Here is a 15,179-nt window from a genome sequence, read left to right on the forward strand (position 1 = left end):
CGCGACCATATCCACCGGACTCCTTGTACTTTATCTTCAATATATCTGCTGACCCGTGGATCAGCTGCAGCTGATATCTCTATGATATTTACACGCTTTACTAAAAGCCTAAATCAGGTTAGTATAATCTGAGTGTATAATCTATATTTCCATTGGATAAGACCCCATTTGCTCTGATCTCTCCAGCAGTTTTTTTCGTTGATTACTTACGGATAGGAATAACCCTTCAGGGCAAGACAGGATGTTCTTAGCGCTGTAATATCAACACATTGCTAAATTGGCAACGTGTGAATAAAAGCTTTGATCGTGTTACAGAGAAGGCTGTGAACAGAGTGTCACTAGGACTGCGTGAGTCTTGGGGTTTTGCGAGGACTGTGTGGGTGGGATCAGACTGTCACTAGGACTCTGTGGGTGGGATCGGGGTGTCACTAGGACTCTGTGGGTGGGATCAGACTGTCACTAGGACTCTGTGGGTGGGATCGGGGTGTCACTAGGACTATGAGTGTGATCGGGTTCTCACTAGGACTCTGTGGGTGGGATCAGACTGTCACTAGGACTCTGTGGGTGGGAACGGGGTGTCACTAGGACTATGAGTGTGATCGGGTTCTCACTAGAATTGTGTAGGTGTGATCAGGGTGTCACTAGGCCTGTGTGGATGTCACAAGAACTGTGTGGGTATGATCTGGGTGTCACTAGGACTGTTTGGGTATGATCTGGGTGTCACTAGGACTGTGTGGGTATGATCTGGGTGTCACTAGGCCTGTTTAGGTGTGATCTGGGTGTCATTAGGACTGTGTGGGTGTGATGTTTTCACTAGTACTGTGAGTGAGTGATCTGGGTGTCACTAGGACTATGTGGATCTGATCAGGGTGTCAGTAGGCCTGTGTAGGTGTGATCAGGGTGTCACTAGTACTATGGGTGTGAGCTGGATGTTAGTAATACTGTGTGAGTCTGATCAGGGTGTCACTAGGATTGTGAGGGTATCATTGGTGTGCACTAGGACTGCGTGGGTATGATAATATTGTCACTAGTGCTGTGAGTGAGTGATTGGGGTGTCACTAGGACTGTGGATCTGATCAGTGTTTCACAGGGACTGTGTGAGTGTGATAATGGTCTCTTTACACCTCTGTGGGTGTGACTTGGATGTCCGTAGAACTGTGTGGACATGACCAGGGTGTCACTAGGATTGTGTTAGTGTAATTGGGGTTTCACTGGGACTGTAAATCTGATCTGGGTGTCACTAGGACTGAGCAAGTGTGATCACAATGTCTCTAGGACTGTGTGTATGATCTGGACTTCAGTAGGACTGTGTGGAACTGATCAGAGTGTCACTAGTACTGTGTGTATCTGATTTAGGTGTCACTAGAACTATAGGTGTGATCTGGGTGTGAGTGTGATAACGGTGTCACTAGGACTGTGTGAGTGTGATCACCGTGTCATTAGTGCTGTATGTACATGATCTGGGTGTCACTAGACTTGCATGGGTGTGATCAGGGTGTCACTAGGCTTGTGTGGGTGTGATCGTGGTGTCACTAAGACTGTGGGTGTGATAAGGTTGTCACTAGGCCTGAGTGGGTGTGATCGGGGGGTGTCACTAAGTCTGTGTGGGTGTGATCGTGGTGTCACTAGACTTGTAGGGGTGTGATCTGGGTGACACTAGACCTGTGTGGGTGTAATCAGAGTGTCAATAGGCCTGTGTCTATGTGATCGGGGTGTCACTAGGCCTGTGTTGGTGTGATCAGGATGTCACTAAACCACTGTCGGTGTGATCGGGGTGTCATTAGGACCATGGGTGTGATCAGGGTTTCACTATGCCTGTGTGGGTGTGATCGCGGTGTCACTAGACCTGTGTGGGAGTGATCAGGATGTCACTAGGACTTGTGTGGGTTTGATCAGGGTGTTACTAGGCCTGTGTTGGAGTGATCGCAGTGTCACTAGGCCTGGGTGTAAACGGGATGTCAGTAGGCCTGTGCTTGGGTGATCAGGGTGTCACTAGGCATCTGTGGGTGTGACTGTGATGTCACTAGGCCTGTGTGGGTGTGATCCAGGTGTCATTAGGACCATGGGTGTGATCAGGGTGTCACTAGTCCTGTGTGGGTGTGATTGGGGTGTCACTAGGCCTGTGTGGGTGTGATCACGATGTCACTAGACCTGTGATGGTGTGATCAGGGTGTCACTAGTCCTGTGTGGGTGTGATCAGTGTTATGATCCGGTGAGCTTGGAGCCGCATGAAACTTTCTCTGGAGTAGGTGGTAACTGTACTGACCGCAAATCCTGATCTAACACCGCAACTAGAAGTAGCCGTGGGGTGTGCCTAACAAACCCTAGACACCTCGTCACAGCCGGAGGACTAAATACCCCTATAGATGGAAATAGGAATTCTACCTTGCCTCAGAGCAGAACCCCAAAGGATAGGCAGCCCCCCACAAATAATGACTGTGAGTAGGAGAGGAAAGACACACGCAGGCAGAAAACAGAATTTAGCAAAAGAGGCCACTCTAGCTAAAAAGGAAAGGATATGACAGAATACTAAGCGGTCAGTATTAAAACCCTTCCAAAAATATCCACAGCAGATAATACAAAAAATTCCTCCATCTAACTAAAGACGTGGAACGTATATCTGCAACTCCTGAGAATCCAACTAGACTGAGTAAATACTGACACAATCAAAGCTGGAAAAGAAAAAACAAATGAATAGCACTGAATTATCAAGCACACAGCATGTGTGCCAAAGAAACAAAACCAGACACTTATCTTTGCTGATTTGGCAGCAAGGCAGGAGGAACCAGACAGGGGTCCAACACCTCCCAATAACCATGGACAACTGGCAAGGACTAATGAATCCTGCACACCTAAATACCCCAGTCAGAACTGCAATCAGCAGATACACCTGACCAGGACTGCAACCCAGGGACAACTGCATTACCACCTACAACCACCGGAGGGAGCCCAAAAGCAGAATTCACAACAGATCAGGGTGTCACTAGGCCTGTGTGGGTGTGATCGGGGTGTTGCTAGACCTGTGTGGGTGTGATAAGGGTGTCATTAGACCTGTGTGGTATTACAATGGGTGTCACTAGGCCTGTTTGGTTGTGATTGGGGTGTCACTCGGCCTGTGTGTCTGTTCGGGATGTCACTAGGATTGTGTGGGTGTGATTGTGGTGTCACTGGGACTGTGTGGGTGTGAACGAGGTTTCACTAGGACTGTGGGTTTGATAAGGGTGTCAGTAGGCCAGTGAGGATGTGATCGGGGTGTCATTAAGCCTGTGTGGGTGTGATCGGGGTGTCAATAGGCCTGTGTGGGTTTGATCACGGTGTCACTAAGCCTGTATGTGTGTGATCAGGGTGTCACTAGGCCTGTGTGGGTGTGATCACTGTGTCACTAAGCCTGTATGGGTGTGATCAGGGTGTCACAAGGCCTGTGTGGGTGTGATCGGGGTGTCACTAGGCATGTAGGTAAATAACCAAATATGTAAAGTTGGCACCATCACCTATTATAAAAGTATTTTATATGCGTTTGTGGCATCACCTTAATGCATGAAAGATCAAAATCCAATAAACAAAAGTGCATGCATAAATATAGGATCACCACCATATAAGCAATACAAATTTTTTTTATTACCAAACCAGAAAACCACTCACAAATTTACAAACATTTAAATCATCCAAAAAGGTACATACATAATAGATCCAATTTTACAAACAATGAATTTCACAATAAATATGTGTATAATTCAAGCACTGGCTACATAAATATTCTGTTGTTCTAGATTTAATACATGGGGTTACAAACAGGTCCTGCTAGTCATAATACCCTCCATAAGAGGTTTAGGCACAATAAAACCTGAATGCCCTTGTTACTTTACAACCTGCAGTTCCATACATCTTTACTGGGATTTATATATCAGTCTCCAGACCATATGCAATAAAGACTGGGCTGGTGATTATTTTACAACCTTCAGTTCCTCGATGTGGAGACCCTGTATACCAATATAGATCACCAATTAGGTATGACAGCGGTTTCTTATTTTTTGGGCAAGAGTTCTACCGGTGACAGGGGACAGGATACTTTTGTTTTAGAACTACTTACATTTATTTTGGAAAAAAATTATTTTGTATTTGATAGGGTATTCTATAAACAAGTATCAGGTACCACAATGGGGGCCAAATGTGTGCCCTCTTACGCCAACATCTTTATGGGGTGGTGGGAGGAGACACATGTACAAAAACTCAATACTTTTTCCACCCATGTGGTAAAGTGGCTTTGTTTCACTGACGATGTTATCATGGTATGGACAGGCACACCTGAACAGCTGGGTACTTTTATTGACGAACTGAACAAAAATTGTTGGAACATTAGACTTACTTCTGCTTTCTCCACCAGCTCAGTTGCTTTCCTGGACCTCAAGTTGTCGATTAATCAAAATCGTATTGGTATCACTTTATTTCAGAAAGAGACGGCAACAAACAACCTCTTACACTTTGAGAGTTTCCATCCGGCACATTTGCGAAAAGGAATCCCTAAGGGACAGTTTCTTCGACTCACACGAAACTGTAGTTTTCTGAGGACTTTATTAGTGAATCTCGCCAGCTGACGAATAGGTTCCGTGAACATGGGTTTTCCTGGAGGATTATCTCTGGAGCTTTTGAATTCTCAATGAATAAAACATGAGAAGAGACAGTAAAACTTCGGGTAAGACCAACATCAAAAAAGATCAATTTAATCATGAGATTTAATAATCAGTGGAATGATATTTACCGGATTTTAAATACCCATTGGGGAATCCTATGGCGTGAACCAAAATTGAGACCATTTATAGGTGACCAGCCAAAAATAGTGGCGAGAACAGCAAAGAATTTAAAGGATCACCTATCTAATAGTAATTTCAGGCGTCCAATTACAAAATTAAGAACAGGTCATTCCAATAAGGGTGGGGGTTGTTCAGTGTGTCCACTAATGATTGCCAGTCACGGTGTATCACTAAAATGTTTGTCCACACAGATACAGTCCAGAGTGTACTTCAATTGCCGATCGCGTAACTTGGTTTACACACTGATCTGTGGATGCGACAAGATCTATGTGGGGCAATCAACACAAGAGCTATGACGTAGGACCCAACAGCACCTTTCGAACTTTGCTACAGCTAGATCCAATCTTTCTAAAGGTAAATTCATTACCTCAGTAGCTGCTCACTTCTTGGAGGTCCATGGTGGCTCTGTGGCTTCCCTTAGGGTTATGGGTCTTGAGGGTATATATACTGTTGTGAATTCCGCTCTTGGGCTCCCTCCGGTGGTTGTAAGTAGCATTTTTGTGAGTTCTGCTCTTGGGCTCCCTCCTGTGGTTTTGAGTGGTATGGCTGCTTCTTGGATTTAGCTTCAGCAGCTGTTTTCACTGATCGTCTTTCTGGCTCGGCTATATTAGTCTGGCCTTATCCCTCATTCAATGCCAGTTGTCAATTGTTCCAGCCTGGAGTCATTGCTCTGCGGTGGACTTTTTCTAGTTTTTATTACTGACCGCACAGTGATCTGTCCTGTACTATTTCTATCTAGCTAGAAGTGGCCTCCTGTGCTAAATCTTGTTTCATACTACAGTCATTATTTGTGGGGGGCTATCTATCCTTTGGGGATTTTCTCTGAGGCAAGATAGTTTTCCTGCTTCTATCTTTAGGGGTAGTTAGCTCTTAGGCTGTGACGAGATGTCCAGGGAGTGACAGGAACATCCCACGGCTACTGCTAGCAGTCCAGAAGGAGACATCAGCAAAAGAGAGTGAGCTGGGGCTCCTGCCACAAACTTAATACCTTAAGGCTTTGACATCACAGAAGGGCTGGCTTATTCAGACCCTCCTCTCTCTACATTCACATTCTGGACTGCTTGTCTTCTGAAGCCAGCAGCACGTCCAAATGAGCTGGGACATATGGAAAAACTCCACTAGCCTGGATGCCTGTCATGCTTTAAACATGTGAGTGTTGCTTTTCTCATTTATTCCCTTTATGTTATAATTACCCATGTACATATTTGCAATTGTCTCATTTGTAACTTTTTTTATAAAATATTTTTGATAACGCACTGCCTAATTTTTAATGGGATATACTATTATATGTTAGTTCTTCTCCATGCTCTAAAAACCGTACCCTAAGTCTTCTGAAGGGAAAACGCTACTGTTGTGTTGGGTTAGCTTCGGACCCGTTTAATCGAAGCTGGTGGCAGCGAAAGTGCGCTGACTGTTGGATTATGCTGAAGCAACTGCGGGTTTGATAATTATTGTTCCTGCCTGAGTGGGAGTAGTTTACCGCGTCGCTGCAGCGTGCCCAATAGCCAGTACATAGCAGGCAGCCTTCCTGGCGACTAATTACCCAGGGTGCAGTACCTACTCTGACCTGAGAGTAAGGGGGCGCCAGAGAGCTGCAAGAGTTAAGTGGAACTGTAAGCGGGATATACATAAATCCCTGCAGTTTGTGGTATATTGAAAGCAGTGGGATACCTAGAATAAGCCCCTGCTGTAAGCAAGAGGCCAATAGCCTTGTGTGTGGTTTTTCATCACATCGTGGAGTGGAGGGATAACTAAGATAAGCCCCCCTGCACATGTGATAGCCGTCTGTTGGCCTGAAGTCACCTCAATCCGTGACGTAGGGGTGATGGTCACGGTGGGAATCCTGAAATATGTCCTATCTGGGATACATATTTACAGAGAAAACCCTACTTCTTTACCAGACGGAGTTAGAAGCCCGAGTTTCAAGGGATGGGTACCTACACCGAGTGGGAATACGAATATATATTTTCGTGTTCTTACCGTAAACATGGGGCATAATATCGTACCAAAACCAAACAAAGGATCTTTCATGAATTTTGGAGCCATTTTACCAGTTCTGACTAGTGAAGGTGGGAGGGGTGAGGGACTTTCCTCTGAGCCTGGAATTTACGACCCCAGGGCAATAAAACCCCCTTCTAGCATACAGTCCGTAGCCCAGAGAGAAACAAGTAGAGTCAGCTAGTGAAGGGGGGGGGTTTAGCCCACCTCATGAGCTGACGAGCAACTAAACTTATGATATTTCATACCATATCGTGACACTTCCCTCTTTTTCCTTTACCTTTCCCGTATTAGTTCTTATACAGTATTTCTCATTTTTGCTCTGTTTTTTTTTTTTTTTTTTTGATAGGGGCCAATGCTCAATCATGAGTACCGGTGAATGAACTGGAGTACCCACTTGAAGATCGGACGAAATAAGACCGTGCGCTACATATGTTATAGCACTTCATCAAATAACACCATGATATTCTTAAGGTTATTTTATTGAAGAATATCTTTGTAATATCCTCATAATGGCACAAGAAAAAAGTATCCATCTATAGAGTATTGTATTATTACTATTGCTCATACTTCTTTATGCTACTTTAGGTACTTTCTCCAAAATCCAATATGCCATATGCTAATTAAGTGCTATGGGGGCATTACTACCATTGTCGCTGTTTGTTTGTATCTTAGAATTATAATACTGTTGGCACACATGCGTACTTAGTCAGTAGTATTTTGGTATCCATGGTATGAATACAACTATTGATGGGGACATTTTTCTTGATATAACATGTATGTAAAGCACACAAAATGACCATTGTCGCCGTCCGTTTTGGTCCCCAACAAATTATTTGTATCCTGAAATTATTAGTATCCTAGAGTTACAATACTCTTGGGACACATATATATATATATATTTAGTTAGTAGTATTAAGGCATCTATAGCATAGGGATTTTCTGCTTAATATAGCATTTATGTAAAGCACATAAAACGACCGGTTCCTCGCTTTGGTTCTATTTTCTGAAGCGCTTTGACCCAACAACTTGGCTTACAGCAGCTTTTGATAGCGCATGCGCTGGTTGAATTAAAGTGTGTTTGTTTGCTAGCAGACGCGCGCCTGCGTTACCATCATGTCCTCTCTACTGCGCATGTGTCGGAATTTTCCGTGTCTGACATATACATGATGCACGCCAGCGCACTAAATAACCGATCTAGTTCCGGGTCTACGGAAACATGCGGTGTCTATTACTGTCGCCGCTAAATCAGCTGGTAAGACTATTAATGATTAATCATGCCTCCATAAATAAGTTACCTTTCTTGGACTGGGAACACTCACCTTGAAAAAGACCCTGAGAGTGTCGGAACGCGTGGGTCCTTTCTCTCCACTAGGCTACGCTGCTGTTTGCAGGGACAAGGGACGACTTCTGAGGACTGGCTAGGGTGAAGTATTAGCTTGCCTTACTCTATAACTCTACTTGTCTGGTTCTCCTCTTTTTTAGGACCATGTATCTTCTATGTTAGGGCTATCACCAGCCCAGTCTTTATTGCATATGGTCTGGAGACTGATATATAAACCCCAGTAAAGATGTATGGAACTGCAGGTTGTAAAGTAACAAGGGCATTCAGGTTTTATTGTGCCTAAACCTCTTATGGAGGGTATTATGACTAGCAGGACCTGTTTGTAACCCCATGTATTAAATCTAGAACAACAGAATATTTATGTAGCCAGTGCTTCAATTATACACATATTTATTGTGAAATTCAATTTTTGTAAAATTGGATCTATTATGTATGTACCTGTTTGGATGTTTTAAATGTTTTTAAATTCGTGAGTGGTTTTCTGGTTTGGTAATAAAAACTTTTTTGTATTGCTTATATGGTGGTGATCCTATATTTATGCACGCGCTTTTCTTTGTTTATTGAACTAGGCCTGTAACATAGTAACATAGTTATTAAGGTTGAAGGAATACTATAAGTCCATCTAGTTCACCCCATAGCCTAACCTAACATGCCCTAACATGTTGATCCAGAGGAAGGCAAAAAAAACCCATGTGGCAAAGAGTAAGCTCCACATTGGGGAAAAAAATTCCTTCCCGACTCCACATACGGCAATCAGACTAGTTCCCTGGATCAACGCCCTATCAAGGAATCTAGTGAATATACCCTGTAACATTATACTTTTCCAGAAAGGTATCCAGTCCCCTCTTAAATTTAAGTAATGAATCACTCATTACAACATCACACGGCAGAGAGTTCCATAGTCTCACTGCTCTTACAGTAAAGAATCCGCGTCTGTTATTATGCTTAAACCTATTTTCCTCCAACCGCAGAGGATGCCCCCTTGTCCCTGTTTCAGGTCTATGATTAAAAAGATCATCAGAAAGGTCTTTGTACTGTCCCCTCATATATTTATACATTGTAGTAAGATCACCCCTTAGTCTTCGTTTTTCCAAACTAAATAGCCCCAAGTGTAATAACCTATCTTGGTATTGCAGACCCCCCAGTCCTCTAATAACCTCGGTCGCTCTTCTCTGTACCCGCTCCAGTTCAGCTATGTCTTTCTTATACACCGGAGACCAGAACTGTGCACGGTATTCTAAGTGTGGTCGCACTAGTGACTTGTATAGAGGTAAAATTATGTTCTCCTCATGAGCATCTATGCCTCTTTTAATGCATCCCATTATTTTATTTGCCTTTGTAGCCGCTGCCTGACACTGGCCACTGAATGAGTTTGTCATCCACCCATACACCCAGGTCTTTTTCATTGACGGTTTTGACCAGAGTTTTAGAATTAAGCACATAATTATACATCTTATTACTTCTACCCAAGTGCATGACCTTACATTTATCCCCATTAAAGCTCATTTGCCATTTATCAGTCCAAGCTTCTAGTTTACATAAATCATCCTGTAATATAAAATTGTCCTCCTCTGTATTGATTACCCTGCAGAGTTTAGTGTCATCTGCAAATATTGAAATTCTGCTCTGAATGCCCCCCACAAGATCATTAATAAATATGTTAAAAAGAAGAGGGCCCAATACTGACCCCTGTGGTACCCCACTGCTAACCGTGACCCAGTCCGAGTGTGCTCCATTAATAACCACCCTTTGTTTCCTATCCCTGAGCCAGCTCTCAACCCACTTGCACATATTTTCCCCTATCCCCATTATTCTCATGTATCAACCTTTTGTGTGGCACCGTATCAAAAGCTTTTGAAAAGTCCATAAACACTACATCCACTGGTTTCCCTTGGTCCAGTCCGGAACTTACCTCTTCATAGAAACTGATCAGATTAGTCTGACATGAACGGTCCCTAGTAAACCCATGTTGGTATTGGGTCATGAGGTTATTCCTCTTCAGAAACTCCAGTATAGCATCCCTTAGAATGCCCTCCAGGATTTTACCCACAGCAGAGGTTAAGCTTACTGGCCTATAATTTCCAAGCTCAGTTTTTGTCTCCTCTTTGAATATTGGCACCACATTTGCTATACGCCAGTCCTGTGGTACAGACCATGTAATTACAATCAATCACTGCCTACTGCTACAGATTCTTTCTTCCCTTGGCATCAAAGACCTTGCCCTGTCCTGGATTGTCTCATACCTATCCATCCGCACATTTAGCATTTCCCACTCCCACACTACCTCCTCATCCCTCCCTCTCTCTGTTGGAATCCCTCAAGGCTCTCTCCTAGGGCCCCTACTTTTTTCCATCTATACCCTTGGCCTAGGACAGCTCATAAAGTCCCATGGATTCCAGTACCACCTGTATGCGGACGACACTCAGATCTACCTCTCTGGCCTAGATGTCACCTCCCTGCTGACCAGAATCCAGAAGTGTCTGTCAGCCATATCCTCCTTCTTCACCTCTCGCTTCCTAAAACTCAATGTAGACAAAACCGAATTCATCATCCTTCGACCATCTCACGTATCCCCCCCTACCTGATCTATCTATTATGGTAAACGGCATCACGCTCTCTCCCGCACCTGAAATCCGCTGCCTCGGGGTAACTCTCAACTCTGCCCTGTCCTTCAAACCTCACGTCCAAGCTCTTGCCACCGCCTGTCACCTCCAACTCAAAAATATTGCCAGAATCCATTCCTTCCTCAGCCCACAATCTACTAAAACTCTTGTGCATGCCCTCATCATCTCCCGCCTTGATTACTGCAACACCCTCCTCTGTGGCCTCCTTGCTAACTCTCTTGCACCACTACAGTCTGTCCTCAACTCTGCTGCCCGACTAATCCACCTCTCTCCTTGCTACTCCCCTGTTTCTCCCCTCTGCAAATTCCTCCACCGCCTCCCAATTCCCCAACGAATCCAGTTCAAACTACTAACACTAATCTACAAAGCCATCCACAACCTGTCCCCTCCCTATATCTCTGAACTAATCTCCCAATATCTTCCCTCACGTAATCTCCGATCCTCCCAAGACCTCCTTCTCTCCTCCACACTTATTCGTTCCTCACACAACCGCCTCCAAGATTTCTCCCGAATATCCCCCATCCTCTGGAATTCCATGCCTCAACACGTCCGATTATCCACCACCCTCGGATCCTTCAGATAGAACCTGAAAACCCATCTCTTCAGGAAAGCCTACAGCCTACAATAACCAAGAGCCGCCGCCAGAGCCGCCGCCAGAGCCGCCGCTTCACCCCTACCTTCTGTCTCTTCCCCACTATCCCATAGAATGTAAATCCGCAAGGACTGGGCCCTCTCCCCTCTGTACCAGTCTTTCACTGTAAGCCTGTTTACTGTAAACGATATCTATAACCCTGCATGTAACCCCTTTCTCATGTACAGCACCATGGAATTAATGGTGCTATATAAATAAATAATAATAATAATAATTATGGACTCTTTAAAGGGAACCTGTCACCCCGTTTTTTGAGATTGAGCTATAAATACTGTTAAATAGGGCCTGCGCTGTGTGTTCCTCTAGTGTATGTAGTGTACCCCGATTCCCCATGTATGCTGAGAAATAACTTACCAAAGTCGCCGTTTTCGCCTGTCAATCAGGCTGGTCAGGTCGGGAGGGCGTGGTGACATCGCTGGTTCTTCCTCAGCTTTACGTTGGTGGCGTAGTGGCGTAGTGGTGAAGACACAGCGCGCGATCTGCGCTGTAATCCCTTGCATCGGTGGGGGCGGCCATCTTCCTGGGGCCGCGCGTGCGCAGATCGAGTGCTCTGCTGCACGGGGCTTCAGGAAAATGGCCGCGGGATGCCGTGCGTGCGCATTAGAGATCGCGGCGGCCATTTTCCCAAAGCCGAGTTTGCATCTCGGCTTTGGGAAAATGGCCGCCGCGATCTCTAATGCGCACGCGCGGCATCCCGCGGCCATTTTCCTGAAGCCCCGTGCAGCAGAGCACTCGATCTGCGCACGCGCGGCCCCAGGAAGATGGCCGCCCCCACCGATGCAAGGGATTACAGCGCAGATCGCGCGCTGTGTCTTCACCACTACGCCACTACGCCACCAACGTAAAGCTGAGGAAGAACCAGCGATGTCACCACGCCCTCCCGACCTGACCAGCCTGATTGACAGGCGAAAACGGCGACTTTGGTAAGTTATTTCTCAGCATACATGGGGAATCGGGGTACACTACATACACTATAGGAACACACAGCGCAGGCCCTATTTAACAGTAGTTATAGCTCAATCTCAAAAAACGGGGGTGACAGGTTCCCTTTAAAGATTAAAAATAATGGTCTATCAATGACTGTACTTAATTCCTGCAGTACTCGGGGGAGTATCCCACCGGGCCTGAAGATTTGTCAATTTTAGTGATTTTTAGACGCCGCCGTACTTCCTGCTGGGTTAAGCAGGTGACATTTAATGGGGAATGTTTTATCACTGATCATTTTGTCCGCCATGGGATTTTCTTGTGTAAATACTGATGAAAAAGTCATTTAGCATATTGGCTTTTTCCTCATCCTCATCCACCATTTCACCCAGACTATTTTTAAGGGGGCCAGCACTATCATTTTTTAGCAGGTATAAGAAAGAAATGCGGCACTCACCATCTGTCTTCAGCTAAAAATGTCCTTTATTTAGCACTTAAGCCTTCACAACCATGATGCGGCATCGGCAGGAGTATACGAGGGAGCGGGGGAGTGACAGGAGAGGACGACGGCCGTTTCGCGCACAGGCGCTTCTACGGGTCCATGTGTCACACTCGTATACTCCTGCCGATGCCGCATCATGGTTGTGAAGGCTTAAGTGCTAAATAAAGGACATTTTTAGCTGAAGACAGATGGTGAGTGCCGCATTTCTTTCTTATACCTGCTCACTTTGATTCCTGGATTCTGTATGCAGAGCACCACCTGGATCTCATCAGAGGATGATATGGATACATGAAAACTTATTATTTTGTGATCACTATTCCCCAATTGACCCCCAATCCTTATATTTGCTATGCGGTCTGGCCTGTTGGTTAATATTCGGTCTAGCAGTGCCCCCCTTCTTGTTGGGTCCTGAACCAGTTGTGAAAGGTAATTTTGGGTGTCACTAGACCTGTGTGGGTATGATTGGGGTGTCACTAGGCCTGTGTGGGTTTGATCAGGGTGTCACTAGGCCTGTGTGGGTTTGATCAGGGTGTCACTAGGCCTGTGTGGGTGTGATTAGGGTGTCACTAGGTCTGTGTGGGCATGATTGAGGTGTCACTAGACCTGTATAGGTGTGTTTGGGGTGTCACTAGGCCTGTGTGGGTATGATTGGGGTGTCACTAGACCTGTATAGGTGTGTTTGGAGTGTCACTAGGCCTGTGTGGGTGTGATCAGGGTGTCACTAGGCCTGTGTGGCTGTGATTAGGGTGTCACTAGGTCTGTGTGGATATGGTTGGGGTGTCACTAGACCTGTATAGGTGTGTTTGGGGTGTCACTAAGCCTGTGTGGGTATGATTGGGGTGTCACTAGACCTGTATAGGTGTGTTTGGGGTGTCACTAGGCCTGTGTGGGTATGATTGGGGTGTCACTAGACCTGTATAGGTGTGTTTGGGGTGTCACTAGGCCTGTGTGGGTGTGATCAGGGTGTCACTAGGCCTGTGTGGGTGCGATCAGGGTGTCACTAGGCCTGTGTGGCTGTGATTAGGGTGTCACTAGGCCTGTGTGGGTATGATTGGGGTGTCACTAGACCTGTATAGGTGTGTTTGGGGTGTCACTAGGCCTGTGTGGGTGTGATCAGGGTGTCACTAGGCCTGTGTGGTTGTGATTAGGGTGTCACTAGGCCTGTGTGGGTATGATTGGGGTGTCACTAGACCTGTATAGGTGTGTTTGGGGTGTCACTAGGCCTGTGTGGGTGTGATTAGTGTGTCACTAGGCCTGTGTAGGTGTGATCTCGGTGTCACTACGACTGTGAGAGTGTGAGCAGGGTGTCACTAGGATTGTGCGTGTAATCGGGGTGTTACTGGGCCTGTTACTGTGATTGGGATGTCACTTGGACTGTGTGGGTGTAATCGGGGTGTCACTAGGCATGTGTGGGTGTGATCAGTGTGTCACTAGGACTGTGGGTGTGATCGGGGTGTCACTAGGCCTGTGTGGATGTGATCAGTGTGTCACTAGGCCTGTGTGGGTGTGATCAGTGTGTCACTAGGACTGTGGGTGTGATCAGGGTGTCACTAGGACTGTGTGGGTGTGATCGGGGTGTCACTAGGACTGTGGGTGTGATCAGGGTGTCACTAGGCCTGTGTGGGTGTGATCAGGGTGTCACATGGACTGTGTGGGTGTGATCGGGGTGTCACTAAGCCTGTGTGGGTGTAATCGAGGTGTCAATAGGTCTGTGTGGGTGCGATCAGGGTGTCACTAGGTCTGTGTGGGTATAATTGGGGTGTCACTAGATCTGTATAGGTGTGTTTGGGGTGTCACTAGACCTGTATAGGTGTTTGGGGTGTCACTAGGCCTGTGTGGGTATGATTGGGGTGTCACTAGACCTGTATAGGTGTGTTTGGGGTGTCACTAGACCTGTGTGGGTATGATTGGGGTGTCACTAGACCTGTAAAGGTGTGTTTGGGGTGTCACTAGGCCTGTGTGGGTGTGTTTGGAGTGTCAATAGGCCTGTGTGGGTGTGATCAGGGTGTCACTAGGCCTGTGTGGGTGCGATCAGGGTGTCACTAGGCCTGTGTGGCTGTGATTAGGGTGTCACTAGGTCTGTGTGGATATGGTTGGGGTGTCACTAGACCTGTATAGGTGTGCTTGGGGTGTCACTAGGCCTATGTGGGTGGGATCAGGGTGTCACTAGGCCTGTGTGGGTGCGATCAAGGTGTCACTAGGCCTGTGTGGGTGTGATTAGGGTGTCACTAGGCCTGTGTGGGTATGATTGGGGTGTCACTAGACCTGTATAGGTGTGTTTGGGGTGTCACTAGGCCTGTGTGGGTGTGATCAGGGTGTCCCT

The 15,179-nt window shown here is 46.0% G+C and overlaps 1 long non-coding RNA gene across 2 annotated transcripts; it reads left to right on the top strand.

Moving 5' to 3' along the window:
* The first annotated feature begins 302 nt into the window (after positions 1 to 302).
* LOC138638870 (uncharacterized) lies at positions 303 to 8,669 on the top strand. 2 transcript variants are annotated; one of them, XR_011312559.1, is made up of 4 exons: positions 303 to 348; positions 4,452 to 4,693; positions 5,003 to 5,165; positions 7,159 to 8,669. It is a non-coding gene; the product is annotated as an uncharacterized lncRNA (long non-coding RNA). The 2 variants fall into 2 exon arrangements; XR_011312558.1 differs by having other exon boundaries at positions 316 to 348; positions 5,003 to 5,960; positions 7,159 to 8,620.
* Positions 8,670 to 15,179: the final 6,510 nt, after the last annotated feature.

Source organism: Ranitomeya imitator, chromosome 5 (assembly GCF_032444005.1).
Source record: "Ranitomeya imitator isolate aRanImi1 chromosome 5, aRanImi1.pri, whole genome shotgun sequence".
In the NCBI taxonomy this organism is placed as follows: Eukaryota; Metazoa; Chordata; class Amphibia; order Anura; family Dendrobatidae; genus Ranitomeya; species Ranitomeya imitator.